At 40.4% G+C, this 15,591-nt stretch overlaps 1 protein-coding gene and 1 long non-coding RNA gene across 2 annotated transcripts in view; one reads left to right on the top strand and one right to left on the bottom strand.

Annotated features, from left to right (window-relative positions):
* The window catches only part of LOC133476535 (coiled-coil domain-containing protein 40-like), a 74,020-nt gene that overhangs the window by 17,502 nt on the left and 40,927 nt on the right, over positions 1-15,591 (bottom strand). The gene's annotated exons all lie outside the window — the stretch shown is intronic.
* Positions 7,956-13,730, top strand: LOC133477343 (uncharacterized). Its single transcript, XR_009788309.1, has 3 exons — positions 7,956-8,359; positions 9,544-9,609; positions 11,951-13,730. It is a non-coding gene; the product is annotated as an uncharacterized LOC133477343 (long non-coding RNA).

Below are 15,591 nucleotides of genomic sequence, written 5' to 3'. Positions count from 1 at the left end.
CATGACAGGAAGCAGTTTTGGCCACAAAACAAGCGGACGAAAGCTTCTCTTTCGTACGAACGCTGTTCTGTTCCACGTGCGGGAGAGCCCAGCGCTGAACTTTCACCAACATTACTGTTTGACTATGTATTTTCGAATAAATTGTTTTAACTTTTCATCGGGACTACTCATTGAAGAATCACCTCGACCAGAATAAAATAATTTGGTAAAAGAGGTTTGAGGGGCCGGCAGGCTAAACCCGGGCTGCAAATTCTCTCTCTCTCTCTCTTTTTCAACCTCTAACAACATCTTTATTGAGGAAATCTGTCATTAGTTCACCCGCGCAAAAACATCAAAAAACACATGTGACATAAGGAGAGTTAAAAATAGTTTCAAGACATGCGCCTGTCAAACATTTTCAAATTATTCAATTTGATCCGATCCCTTTTCATTGTCTGGGAGTAAAACTGAAACTGAAATATTGTGTCCACTTGCAAAACACTTTACCTTCTGTGAACCCTGCATGTTATGAAAAGATAGGAGCAGAAGTGTGTAGGAACGCGTTACATTGACTCCGTTATATTTACTCAAGTAGTATTTTGGATCAGTTTTACTTGTCCGAGTAGTTCGAATGCCGCATACTTTACATACATGCATATTGGGAAGGCCATCGATCCCATCGAAGGTAATGTCGCGCGACTGTGTTTATATTTCAGATGACAAAAACAACAGCTTTCATGCATTGCATTATTTACCTGGCCCGGTCTGCCCAAACATGGATATTCCAGCCGAATTCTAAATTGAGAAAACAGCTTGGGGTAAATTTCAGATGTTTTTGTTGTTGTTTTGGCTGTGCATTATTGGCCCACATTAGTTAGCCCGCGCACGCCACACAAACACACACACACACACATGCACACGCATGCACACACACACACATATGCACACATTCACATTTTTTTTAGTTATAGTTTAGTTGTATTTTATTTAACGTTCCTGCTCTGAGAAATCAGAAGTTACCATTTACTGAGTATTTTCTTACTCTTACTCAAGTATTATTTGGGAGGACTACTTTTTACTTTTACTTGAGTCATATTACTTACAAGTAACAGGACTCTTACTTGAGTACACTATTTGGCTACTCTACCCGCCTCTGCATAGGATCCACATGTTGAGTGCATTTTCGGAGCTAGAGCCAGACAGGACCAGAATGGATTCACGCCCCCATGGGAGCTCTGCTTAGCATCAACATAGTGTCAACAACATACGTCATAGCGCATAGTTTGTTTCAACCTGAAAAACATGTGCTGAGCCTCATGTCATGTAACTGTGTGTTAATCATTGATATTTGTGAAGTTAAATTGACCATGAAGCTCAATATAAGATCATTATTGTATGTAAGCACTTAACACAACTTCAATTCAGAATCACACTCATATGATTCCTCCGCCTGCTGAAAATCAAGGCTAGTATCGAAGTGCTAACACTGTGCAGACTGCACAAGAGCAACAACCTGCTCACACTACATAGTAGTAATATGACTTGAAAACTGTTGTGAACTGGGAATGCTAAAATATCTGTCACCAGAGTAACATGCGCCCCTTATTACCGTATTTGTGCTTTCATCTGTGCTGCAAACTAAAATTGATACACAACGACTCACGGCACCCCTAATTTAACAACAAATGATTGCTGTTTATGTACCCCTGCATAGGCTAGTTGTAGTTCATTATTCATAAATTCACCTATTCGCAGTCTTTTTTTAACTTAACCTCCATCACTGTCTGGAAAAACTCACCTTTTCACTTTTTGTGCTCAAGCCAAAGCAAAAAAGTATTACTTTGTTGCCCTTTTGTGGCATCTTGGTGGCAAGGAACAATGTTCAAGTGAATTGAGGAGCTTCATTTTGACAGAGGTGTCAGTACTCTCAGATTTTTGACATTCGTGGCAATCACAGGTCTGACACATTGGCCTTGTTCACATTTCTTATGCCAACTGAATTCTGAAACTGCTTTCTGCAGTCATTTATGGCGGGCAGACTGGATTTGTTATGTCAACACATTGGCGCTCTGTACTGCCCTGTCAGCATAAGTTGCTGTGGTAACGATTGTGAGGACTGATACATAAAAGGGTTGGTAACACGTCAAAGTCGCGCCTGGATACATGACTGGTGGAAGTGTGTCCGTATATTTTTGTTGAAATACTATACGTTTTTTGGTCTGTGAAAGGAAGCTGGAGACATACGAGCACATGGAGAACATTAAAATGCACACAGAAAGGTTTGTGCTCAGGTTCCAACATAAAAACCTCTTGCCCTTTCTGCAAACCACTTTACCACGGTAATCCCCTCTCCCCTGATGGGATAAGGCGAAAGTCGCAACAACAACAAAAGTTGAGTCACTCACCTACTCTCTAGTTTTTCTGTTGACCCTAACTTACAACTAACTATTCGCTGAAAACTGGGGCCTATCCACCTCTTTTTGTACACTCCCTGTAACGTCCTGAGATGCCGCCCAAACGCCTTGCTCCTTCTGAGGCTCCATGTTGGCGGAGGCGTTGCTGCCTGCTAATAGCCGGCCAGCTTGACAGTGAACAGTAGCTGGATGGAAAATTCCATTAGAGGTCTGACAGGTAAGCGAGGCTTCTTGGGTTGCCACAGGAGAAAGCAGAGTAGTAAACCTCTCCAGATGATGCAGAGAAAGGTGTGGATCGCTTTTGGCATCCGATCAGCCGGTAATGGCCAGCCGCTCAACAGTAAGTACCCAACTAAAGATAAATGGTAGCTTGCGATGTACAGTATTTAACATTTTTTGAGTATGTATCACTGAGTCAAAAACGTAGCAAACTGGTTGATAGGAAAGTAGCACTTGGTAGTTTTACAGGATGCAAGGAGGTGACATACACACCAGCATCCTCTCACTTGCGGTGCATTTTTTTCCGACTAAAATAATCTGTAAATTATTTATTTGTAAGAATAATGCTATGAGATTAGATTAAAATTATAGTAAAGTGTTTTGGGATGATCACTTTGGGTTATATTTAGGGTTTAACTATTAATATGAGCAATTATAAAAAAAATGTTTGAGGGCATTCATTACTCACTAAAATGTTCACAATTCAAGACAGGGCTTGGTCCCTAACCCCTGCAAATAGTGAGGGTTCACCGCATAGTATTTTGGAATAGAGCTCTTCATGTGATGACAAACCCCTTTGGTCCACCTTTGTTTGGGTACAGCGGCATAAGTGCTTTGTGTGTTATTGTTATTGACATATGAACCTATGATAAAAATCTTTACAGATTGGTCCATTTCGAAACAAAGTTTGACACAAATAAGCGACATAAAATTAAAGTGACATTTGATGATCACATCAGTTAGTTAATTGCGCTTCTCTGCTGAAGATGCGGGTCGAAAGCTTTCTCCTATCTCTAAATATGGAAGCGTCATCTATTAGCTGACCTGCTTTCGTCCCAGCCAGAAGACAATCAATACCCCCATGATGTCATTTAAATGTAATGAAACTGACAAGACTGGAGGTCTCCTTTTATGAACCCATTTAATGGGCTTTGTCTCATTGCAGGTATGTACATGATTTTACGAAAAGATGTCAATTATAAGAAAAATCATGTGGGCCGATCATTATGATATGGGGTGTTAAATTACCAGGACAAGAAACGAACTGGAATATGATTGTCATGTTTCTACTCTGTTCTTTGCAGCATTCTCATATGGAATTGCTGTTGTTGTTAAAACTGCGTTCGCCTGGTCCGGTTTGAGCCAATGTCTTCATTGGCCTGGTTGGTGTCCAGAACAGAAGCAGCCAAAGCACAGTGATCTTGCTCCGTATCACAGGCGATGATCAGCCATTACCTGTTCCAAAGGCGGAGGCAGACAACTTGAGAGCAGATGATGCCTGCTAGGTCATCCTTGAGTGTCGTATTCTGAGTCTTCGGCTGGCCACCGACCCAAATCGCCCAGGTTTGGGGGGCGGTTACAAGACCTCCCTCATAAGTTCGCCAGGGGATGGGCAGGTGGTGTGACCAAACCATTGGAGGCAACGTTAAAGGAGAATAACAGAGAGAACAAAGTGGCAGAGGGATGCTGATGAGATATGTTCAAGGCGGGGCAGTAAAGGCTGTGCCGGAGACAGTCATTGCTCAAAGACTTCTAGTTTCCTCAAGTCAGCTTTTCTCACCAGCAATCTCTCACACCACAGCTTGGTAGATCATTCCCTTTATCCTCAGTGAGATCTCTCAGCGACCACAGGGAGGCCTGTAATTTGGCAAATGCCAATTGGGCATGGGTGATTCGATCGTTGATATTGGCGGTGCCTTGTCCGGTCTCCACGAAGGAGTAGCCTAGGTACTTGAAAGAGTCGACATCTTCCACTTTCACGCTGTCACAAAGGATTGCAGGTCATTCGGCTGGCGGTACTCGGGCAGACATGAATTTAGTCTACGCCTGTACTTTATTGTAGCAAAGTAGTTTTCTAACTGTGTCTGTCTGTGTGTGTGTGTGTGTGTGGTGTGTGTGCGTGTGCGTGTGTGTGTGTGTGTGCGTGCCTGCGTGTGTGCGTGTGTTGGAAAATCATGCTGAAGAGAGAGCTCTTTGCCGCAGGTTGATCTGTGGCAAGAAGTACAGGGTGTCAGTATCTGACTTAATCCAACTGCCCCCTCTATTTTCTCTTGTACACACACACACACAAACACACACACACACACACACCTCGATAGCCTACCACCATGTCCTCCTCCTCTTCCCCTTTCCTCGCTCCAGGATGCTGGTAAAGAAAGACTAGCTGCCTGCAGTGGATGTCAGTGGGAATTAGGCCCTAGCAGACAATTTGATTTCTTTGTCTCTAAGACCTCCTTCTGTTCCATACACACAGATAGCAGTCAAACAGGTCCAAGACATAAGTGCACTGCCAGGCGGCAAGGATATACAGTGCAGTAAAAGCTATTTGTCACCTTCCTGATGTTGGATTTTTATTCATTTATTTATTTTTGCACGTTTATCACATATAAATATATACTTAAATTTTACACAAAGACCACCCACATAAAATTTCTCAATAATGATGTTATTCATTGGGGACGGGGGGGGGGGGGGGGGTGGGGTGGCTTTCTGGCCTTATGTGAAAATGTAATTGGCTCCTGAACCTAATAGTGTAACTGGCTGTGCCACCTTTGGACGGAATAACAAAATCAAGTGTTTGTGATAACTGGTGATGAGTCCTTTGCATCGCTGTGGATACATTTTGGCCTGCTCTTCCAAGCAGAATTTTTTCAACTCAGCTTTATTGGAGTCTTTTTGAACATGAAAAGCCCTTTCATGGTCATACCACAGCATCCCAATTAGATTTTAAATCCAGAATTTGACTTGGTCACTCCAAAACATTCATTTAGTGCTTTTTAGCCATTCAGAGGTGGACTCGGTAGTATGTTTTGGGACATTGTCATGCTGCATAATGAAAGAAGGCTTGAGTTTGAGGGCACGAATTGATGGCTGGACATTCGCATGCAGGATTTTCTGGTAGACAGCATAATTCATTGTTCCATTAATCACAGCAAGTTGTCCAGGTCCTGAAGTAGAAATCAGCCCCAGATCATCACACTGTCAGCACTGTTTGACTGTTGGCATGAGTTTCTTTCATCAAATGCTGTGTAATTTTACAGCAGATGTAACACACCTTCCAAAAAAAATCAGATCAGTTTTGTCTCATTTGTCCAGAGTATTTATCCAAAAGTCCAAGGAATGATCAAAATGCTTCTTGAAAAGTGTCAGCAGTAGTTTTTTGCCTGAGAACTCTTACATGGATGGCATTTTTGCCCAGTGTCTTTCTTATGGTTGCGTCGCAAACATTGACCTTAACTGAGGCCAGGGAGTACAGTATTTCTTTGGATGTCATTCTGGGTTCTTTTGTGACTTCCCAGATGAGTTGTCGTTCTACTCTTGGTATTTTGGTTGGCCAACCACGCCTGGGAAGGTTCACCTCTGTTCCTTGTTTTCTCCATTTGCGGATAATGGCTCTGACTGTGGTTCGCTGGAGTCCCAATGCCATGGAAATGGCATTAAAACCAGATTGATAGATCTCAATCACTTTGTGTCTGTCTCATTTGTTCTGGGGTTTATTTGGATATTGTCATAATGTTTTGTTTTTTTCTTTTGTAGATTATATGCGCTTGCATTGTCTTTGTGAGATAACAAAACTGGCTTTATGAGCTGAAACAAAGTGTTTTACATGTGCAAAAGAAATCAGGAAGACAAATAATTTTTCATAACACTGTAGGTACTGTATGTAAAAAAAAAAAGGTAAAGAAATAAAGGAGTAAGCAGTTAAAACTGACTTGAAAAGAATGTTCAGTAAGGACGAAATAGAGCAAGACAATAGGAGAGGCCATCCACTCCATCCACTTAATCCACCCACTCGCTGCTGTCCAAATGGGCCGATTGATGGCTGTTAGCTCCTTTAATAGCTCTTAGAATGGACCACAGTGAAGGTGGGCGCCATGAGTGGGACACAGGCTGTCCAAAGTAACTCAGTGGTCTTTTTCAGCAGATTTTCTGCTTCCTCGAGCTTTCACTGTTGTCACTGTGGTGTGTGCGTGCGTGCGTGTGTGTACTATATAATAACTCAGATGAGTCAAGTACAAAAATAGGTCGACACCACATCTCTGCCCCAAAGTGCCACCAGAATCATGTTTGCGCCGCCGTCCGTGTTTTCCATATGGACATTTTCTGCAGACTCACGCATTAACTTGATGATGGCAGTCATGGCGGACAGTGACTTAGAAAGATACCCAAAAGGACTGGGAAGAATGAAAATAATGTAGTCGAAAATAGTAAAGTAATACATGTTTGAGAAATGTTCATGATACTCATTAACACTAAAGCATTTTTTTTTTGTTACATTTTAATTATTTTTTATGAGCTCACATTACGTAACTCTAATTCATACCACATTCAAAAGTATAATTATGGCAATGTGGCAAAATACAGTCTGTTCTGTGCCGCCTGCAGAATATCTGACTGCTATATCTGTCTGTGATTGGTTTAAAGCAGGACTTGCCATCGTTTTGGAGTGGTTGGTTGAACACGGAGTATGCTTGGTGCATTGAGCTTGTGCTCATGGTGCTGTAAAAACATCAATTTATGGACATTTGTGATAGATTTTGTGCCAGGACCCACGAAAATCTTATCGTTTGTACCCTAAACCAAATATATGTACAATGTATCAATATTTCTGGGTACACAATTTAACAATTTGCATACTCAATTTCTACAATTACATATTTTCATAACTTATGTTAAAGATAATTAGTAATTAGTCTACTGCTCAACAGTGCACAATGAGTTATTGTGTAGTGCATGTAATTTGTCAGCATCTAATTTGTAATTAATATTCATTAAAATCTTGACTAAATGTACAGTAGTTGACTAATTCCATAATAAAATATGCTTTCTGGTGCTCCATGGAGAGTGTGGTGTTACTATACTGTGTACTACAGTAACTGCTATATGGCTTTGATAGAAAGCTGAAACAAGCTGAGAAAAATTACACCTCATCATACGCACAGCAATAGAAGGTTGACTTTTTTTTTTTTTATTGAAGTTATTATGACATATTATGCAACCAAATTCACGTGGTGGCCTTAATATGGTCAATATGCCTCCCAGGTGTACAATTCTTCCTTCTTTTCTTCTTTTTGAGACAATCCTTGAGCAAAATAATATTTGTGGAAAACTGGCAATGACAAATATGGCCTTCATTTTTTTTATTATTCCTCATATATCCACGTTTCTGTTCTACATTTTTAGTGCCATCTTTAGATATACACTGTTATGAAAAATAGACAGAGATAGTACATAATGAGTATTTTATGCAGTATAATAAATATACCGTATATACACTCAGTCGACCTCAGCTCTGCGTCTACTGGCTAGGACACTCGACGTGGTAAAACACAATCTGCACCTACAGGCAACATAACAATGCAGTGGTTACATTTTGGCCTGAGCACCAGTTTATAGTCCCTCTTGCATGTGAGGTTTCCTATCCCCTTCGCTCTGTTTTCTGTCAGTGGTCTCGGCAAGGGGAAAAGAGCTTGAGGAGAAACTGCATCTGCTGTATACTGAAAACACCCACCGAAAAATTTGTCAAGTTGTTCAGTGTCGGTGTACCCCAAGCCCAGAGGCTTTACTTTGCGCAAGACTATCTTGTTTACCTGCTTCTCCAGATGTAGGTTGCCAGATCGTAGAAAGCACATGCAGCCTAAAGGAGGTCTGAGGCTTTGGCTGTGGACCGGTGCCATGCTGGGCCTACTTATTATCTCCAGATGACATCAGCCTGAGCAGCAGATGCCTTTTTGGCCACAGGGACGGTGAGAAAAGAGTGTGAGAGATGTGTGTGTCTATGTGTGTATGTGTGTGTGTGTCTGTCTGTCTGTCTACATGCTGTTCATAAGAAGACATGGCTATTTATTACCTCCTCACTTACAAAGGACCCCATGCACTGACCTGCATATGGCTGACAGACTCCAAAACAATGCACTTTTGACTTGAGTTGCACTTTGACAAAGATGCATCCATATGCAGATACACTTTTATTAATCATAATCAGTATGCATTTGCAGCATCATTTAATCTAACAACCACATAGAATGCTAATTAGACCACATAAATGATTCTGCTTGCACAAATTGAAAGGTGCCGTTATAGTAATGTCACTCTGCTTCTTGATGGTACTCTTGAATATACAGTAATGTAGATAATTCAGAAACTCTAAAGTGTATATGTACCACTGCACCATCAGGGACTTGAAATCTGGGCCTGTATAAAGCTATCATTCTGTTGTATGAATGGCAACAGGTGACTACACAGGTTAATGTACCTTCTGCGATGCGGTGAAAAACCATTTAGCTGTTCTGCATGTCACTATAAGTCACTTGCATAGGTAGATGAACAAAAATACATTATTTGTAGTAAATTTAGTAATAGTTTTCCGCAGCACACCTGACGAGCTTTCATGGCACAGTGGTCGGGAATCACTGGTGCAAAGCAAGCATTGAGTTACTTAAGTAAGCAGCAAGAAAAAAAACTTACTGCTCATGTGTGATAATCAGCATGACTCCAAATCAACATTTTGTTGAATGTGATTTATATTCTGATAACTGTAGATTTAAAATGGGTTTGAAAAAGAGTATACATAATTTTCACCATGATTTCTTCTTTTTTTTTTTTTTTTTTTAACTAAAACTAAGATTCTGCTGGTCTAAATATATACTGTAAATACTCAGTGATTGAACGAGTGAAAGAAGTTCAAAATACATTTTTCTTTTCCAGTGTTAGATGATGTCATTATTTATTTTTTGGCTAAATGGTAGGGAGTTGGAAGGTTTATGCAGAATCCGTGCACAAGCAACTGTTGGAGCTGACATTACAATCAGATTTTTTATTTGTGAGTTTTAAATGCCTTCTACTGTACATGCCTTTATCTTGAATCTTTTAGGAAGCATCACTGCTCTATCTCTCGCAAATGTGATTTCCTGATTGTTGTTTCAATTAGAAGCCCATAAGCTGAACTGGCGGATGAATGTGGAAAACAGAAGACAACTCAGACACCTCTCTCAGGGTAAACAAGAATGTGTGTACACGCGCTTACAAACACGGACACACACCACAGAGTCCTCATACATAAACAAATAAATGACTGCGATCAACATAGTGCACATTTCTGGAAAGTTCCGACATTTCTGTCTTGTGGACAAACACCACACAGGCATACAGTGTAAACAAAGAGCAAACATGTTACCCAACGTAGTATTACCGAATAGCACAGTAGCATTTACAGTGGAATCTCCAAAGTCATAAGCTTCCTACAATTTGGAGTTTAGCTAAGATCTTGAAAAATGTGCTTAAGAAGTTACAAAAAGATGACATACTATACTATAATTTACATAGTGTCATCTTCAAAGCAAATGATCTGGCATTTATTGATATTTCTTAACACATCTTGCAGGCTTTAGCCACTTTCTTGTGTCATTTCCACTTAAGATACCCCTTATATTGGGGGTGGGAATAAAAAAATAAAAAAGCACTTTACAGTACTTCAATTTGTGGCCAGGGTATGATTATTTTGTGTTTTAACCGCATATTAACACATGGAATAATGATGACATTGTGATACTACTATTCAACATGTGTACTCCTTTCAACTGTCTAGGGTTGAACTTTTGAATACCACTGGTCAATGTATGCCTTATAAGTATTCCTATTCATCAACAATCACTCAGTAATTCATTTTACCAGAATCCTTCCGACAATATGTTCTGTACACTATAGAATTGACGCTCCTATAGGCATACGCCTCCCAACACTTTTGTTTTCCTTTTTCCAGTAGCATTTAAATATGGCCTTGTCTGAGCAGGGACAGCTGAGGCAACCATTTTAATGGGTATTGACAACCGGTTTTAAGCTGCAGTCTCCAGCACGCTTAAAAGCCCATGTTCAACTGATTAGCTAATTAAAACCTCCAGCGAAATCCATCGACCTATAGGAAGGGCACTTCCTCTCTTTTCTCACTTTCTCTATCGCACACACACACATACACACACACACAGAAGTCAACTGTTCAGTTTGTACGCCAAAGCAAGCATTCTCAAAATAGAGGTGTTAACTCGCCCCAAAGCCAATATATTGACATGCAAAAGGCCTTGGTAATGCTTTCAAGCTAACCTGGGACGTGTGGGCCAAAGCTCTTCGCTCTGTCCTCTGTCAGTCTCTCAGTCATAGTGGATATTTATGTCCTGAACTAACGCACTCCTGATGGTAGGAGCGATAGGAGTTGTCTGCTCTCACTTTCCTATCCTAAAACTAAATCTAACATAAACCAAAATTTTGGGATACAACCTAATGACCATCTGTACTATAGTATGCTTGTAACTTTTGGGAAAAACCTTAGGGGAGGCCATTTGCTGTTCCAGCATGACTGTGACTGTGACTGTACAAAGAAATGTCCATAAAGGCATCTTTGGATTAGTTTAGTGTGTAAGAACTTGAGACCATCGAACACCCGTGGGGGGAACCCGTGGGGGGAACTAAAAGAGAGATTGGAAGCCAGCAGGCAGGACAAAGTTCCCACAGACACACGCCAGCATATAGTGGAAAGTCTTCCCAAATAAAGAGTGGAAGTTTTTAAAGCAGTGAAGAGGAGGGCCACTCCTGGCTTTTAAGTTCCGTTTTAAAATTCTGTAATTGTAAGGGCCAGGTGTACAAATATGTTTCCCTGCATTCCTAATGATATCACTGAAATCGTGAGTCGGATGGTGCAAACAGTCAATTGTCAGAAATATGGAGAAAATAAAAGTACCAGCGGTGATGTCAATATTCTGGAATTTTTTGGAGGGGGAGTAACTGCCGTATTCTATTACTGTATTACTAGAACATTTCAATTATGGAAACAAGAACAATAATACAACTATGATATTCAGTGACCTAATTCTTTTGCCTATAGTTTTTTTCTTCTTCCGTTTTTAGGGCAACAGTTTAATTTTATTTGTGTTTATCTTTGGTTGACAAAAACTATGGAAAACACACACAAAATACCTAAGACTGTAACTAAGCGGTCAAACAGGTGCATAGAATTGCAGCCAACTCAACCAGATGAGTTTTTGCTCAGGTTGGTGGACAGTGACTATGTGACTATTTCACTGATGCACTTATGCAACAAGCACACAATGTGTGTGGAAAATAGGCCATGTTGGTTGCATAAGCACACACATAATGAGGCTTATCTAACCACAGACACTATTTTCAATATGTGTTTCTTGTACGCAACAAATAAATGCTCTGTGGGTACTGAATGTGTGTTCGGGCATTTATGAATCTTTTTGTTTTTGTAAGCCATCGTACGCTCGATTCCATGGAACATGCGGCATTTTGTAAACTTGCATTTCTTCTTCTGTATTCATTAGCCTCCTGCGCATCTCTCCCGGGACGGAGGATTAGGCCGAGAGGGGAAATGAATGCTTGCTGGGTAGTCGGCCTTCTCTGTGCTGACAGCAGGAGGTCCATTGTCTGGTTTGATAAGCACGCAGGACACGGGACATTTGATCTGGCAGAACTGACGCACATGAAACAGTTAGCGAGCACAGGGCTGCAGAAGAACCACAATCCCGTTGGCAGGAAGTACTGATGTTTCCATATGAGGGCTACAGTGTGAAGAAGATTGTTTGTGAGATTTAACAATCGGTGAGACAAAGCAGCTCTGTTCTGATCCAACGAAGGGAGCAGGGGTGGTTAAAATTTCATGCAATCAATGGCATCAAACATACAATAAAGGCAAATAGGTTTCCAGAAGACACGAGCAGCGTCTTACATTATTCTTCATGATCAATGGATAATGCAATATCACAAACTTTTTTATTTTTATGTTTTTATTTTTTGGGGGGGTCCAACATTACCATTCAGCTATGGAGCACCACAGCGCACTGTTCCCCTCTCCCCACGAAACCCATCAAGGGTATTTAAGTCGCTGATAATTACTTCCCTGTCCCCATTGAGGGGAGGAAGTGAGTGAGAGGGAAATTAAGGGAGGGAGGAAGAGACTTTTAAAAGAGCTAAAGCTTCGCTGCGGCACAAATCCTCTCAACCTAACAAAACCAAATCAGCCTACAGCCTACAGCAATCCACAGACCACTCTATGTTCACACATACACACACACTGGAAGATGATCCTGTAAATCTGTGGTCTCAAGGGGCTTTTTGAGTGCTTCTCCAGAGGGCGTGGGGCTGGAAGGACGTGACAACGGGGTTCAAGGATTGAAGGAAAGGCGTTAATGTCCCCCAATTGCAGCTAAAATGTTACATTAGGGTAGGTTAACTCCAATCTGGGGTATAGTGTTCCACTGCAGCTAACCACAGCCCTAAATTGGGACAAGCCATTAAGTCAATATAGAAAAGATTACCTGAGAAATTGAGGCTAGCTTTCCTCTCTGACAGGCTCAAACCCCCACAAAAGCCCATGTCAAAATTAGACTTGAGGCCAGGAGTCCGCCTGTTGCCTAGCCTTAGTCTATATATTGACCTCCACTGGCTTGTTTGACAAATAAATATGGCCACGACAGCAGGCTTGGTCACAAATAGCTAAACCAGAACAACGCTGTGCAACTCTAAAGGGGACGGGTGGTCTTGAGGAGAGCGTGCAGTATGAAGAAACTTTTTTTCTTTCTTTTAACCGTTCAAGTGCCCATACATTTTGACCCCGAACCCGTAATAATATCACTATACTCGAAGTGAGGCAGAGGATCCCTGAAGTTGAAATTATAGATTCACCGCTGATTTCAACTTTTTTTTGAAAATGATCTAAAATGTTTTGGTTTTTTTCCATCTCCTCATATTTCTCTTTGTGGTCTGAAAAAGAAAGGACATTGTATGCTTATTTGTTATATTGATTTTAATGAACTTGATGTGTCTTACTTTAATTGTTATTTTCAACTTGGTTGATAAGCTAACACATACAGTGTTGTTTCTTTAAATTATTATGGCCTTTATGATTTCTTATCGAAAACAAAATACTTGAATGACGTTGTTAGGCCATTGGTGATTTATTGGAATATTGTGTTTTTGTGTTGCTTCTTTCGTAGCGAGTATGTACACTAAAACCACATCCATTGTATTTTGAGCTTACTTTTATGAATATTTTTAATATGTATAACAATATTGACCGATTTGAAGAGATCGTTTTTCCTCCTGTCTCGCACCTAATCTAATTGATTAAAGTTATTTTCAAACCTTGTGCTACAGGGCCATAAAGCAGATGGTTTTTTGTCACAAACCCATTCAGCAAAGAGACAACAGAAACTGTATGGAAAAAAGGGAGTGGTGTCCAGTTCTCATAAAACTACCATTGTCCTCAAGCCTACGGTTCCACTTGTGACATAAACTGTAAACCACTCCTAGAAATGTTTGCTCTGCGTTCTGAAAGGACTGATTGCTACCATCATTCAAGGTGTTACCACAAGTACATCATTTTCAATACTTAGCAAGATGGGTAGGGGAGATTACAAACCTGTATTTTTGGAAAGGCATGTGAACATGTCCTTTGTATTCTAAAGCAGAATCTGCATCATTTGCCACATATGTTGAGCCATAATCAAATTTGTTTTCAGTTTCAGTTCTTTTTTTTCTTTTTCTTTTTTTTCTATGGGTAAAATAATAGTGATAAAGGGACACAGTAATCGCACTAGTTACAGTAACACTTTGTTTCTGAGGTCATACACAGTACTGTATTGCCATCAAATACAGACAACCCATGAGATATGCATTAGATGCTTGGTACAGAAGAGAGCTGAGTGTTTATTTTGACAAGAAAATGTCACTTTTATTCACATTTTAGTACCTGTACCTTGACGTGTAAAAAAAATTACGTTAAAAATTGAAAGACAACAAAAGGAAAAGAACTTGACATTCATAATGAACATAATCAAATCTTTCCAGTCTAATGTAAAGTGTAATTGAATTGTAAAACTTCCAACTCTTACCAAATACAGTACAACAAGTTGCCATGTCATTCGTTCAGCACATCATTGTTACTTGAATAATATATTGTAGGCATCTGCCATTCTTTTGAATAATTAAATTGAATAATATTGTAATGTGAAACCGTTAAAATATTATAGGAGGCAATTGTTTCAGGCACAAATATTTTTATCTAGCACTGTGTAAAGAAGTTACAAGTTGGGATTTCCAGTGTTGTTGGACACTATCTGTGAAACTGAAAATGTTTTTATTCACGGCAAGGTAGGTGAGGACTAAAATGTTGAGTACTAATCTCCTCGTGGAATCTTTCAATTGTAAACCTCAGATTTGTTACATATATATATACATACATATACATTTGTTACATATATATATATATATATATATATATATATATGCAAATGTTGTGAACTGACATATATGTCAGGTCACCACATTTCTATATGTTAGTTCACTACATTTTAATCATGTACAATGTACGATATACATGATCAAATTAAGGACTTATTTTTCCCCAGTGTATTTGGTTAGCATAAAGACCCTATAAAGTGCTCAGTCATTTGTTTCTAAATTCATTAAATATGTTTGAAGGTAAGTGTTTTTAGGCGGCACGGTGGTCGACTGGTTAGAGCGTCAGCCTCACAGTTCTGAGGACCTGGGTTCAATCCCCGGCCCCGCCTGTGTGGAGTTTGCATGTTCTCCCCGTACCTGCGTGGGTTTTCTCCGGGCACTGCGGTTTCCTCCCACATCCCAAAAAAAAAAAAAACATGCATTAATTGGAGACTCTAAATTGCCCATAGGCATGACTGTGAGTGCGAATGGTTGTTTGTTTCTATGTGCCCTGCGATTGGCAGGCAACCATTTCAGGGTGTACCCCGCCTCCTGCCCGATGACAGCTGGGATAGGCTCCAGCACGCCCGCGACCCGAGTGAGGAGAAGCGGCTCAGAAAATGGATGGATGGTAAGTGTTTTAAACTCTTTTTCACCATTTCAGTTGTCTGGATTTTTGGAGCATGGCTAAAACCAAGCTCAAGTATGCACCTGGGCTGTCTGGCATGACAGCCCAGGTGCATAC

Source organism: Phyllopteryx taeniolatus, chromosome 4 (assembly GCF_024500385.1).
Source record: "Phyllopteryx taeniolatus isolate TA_2022b chromosome 4, UOR_Ptae_1.2, whole genome shotgun sequence".
Lineage (NCBI taxonomy): Eukaryota > Metazoa > Chordata > Actinopteri > Syngnathiformes > Syngnathidae > Phyllopteryx > Phyllopteryx taeniolatus.
The sequence above is the reverse complement of the archived record's forward strand: the minus strand, read 5'-3'. Positions and strand labels throughout refer to the sequence as shown.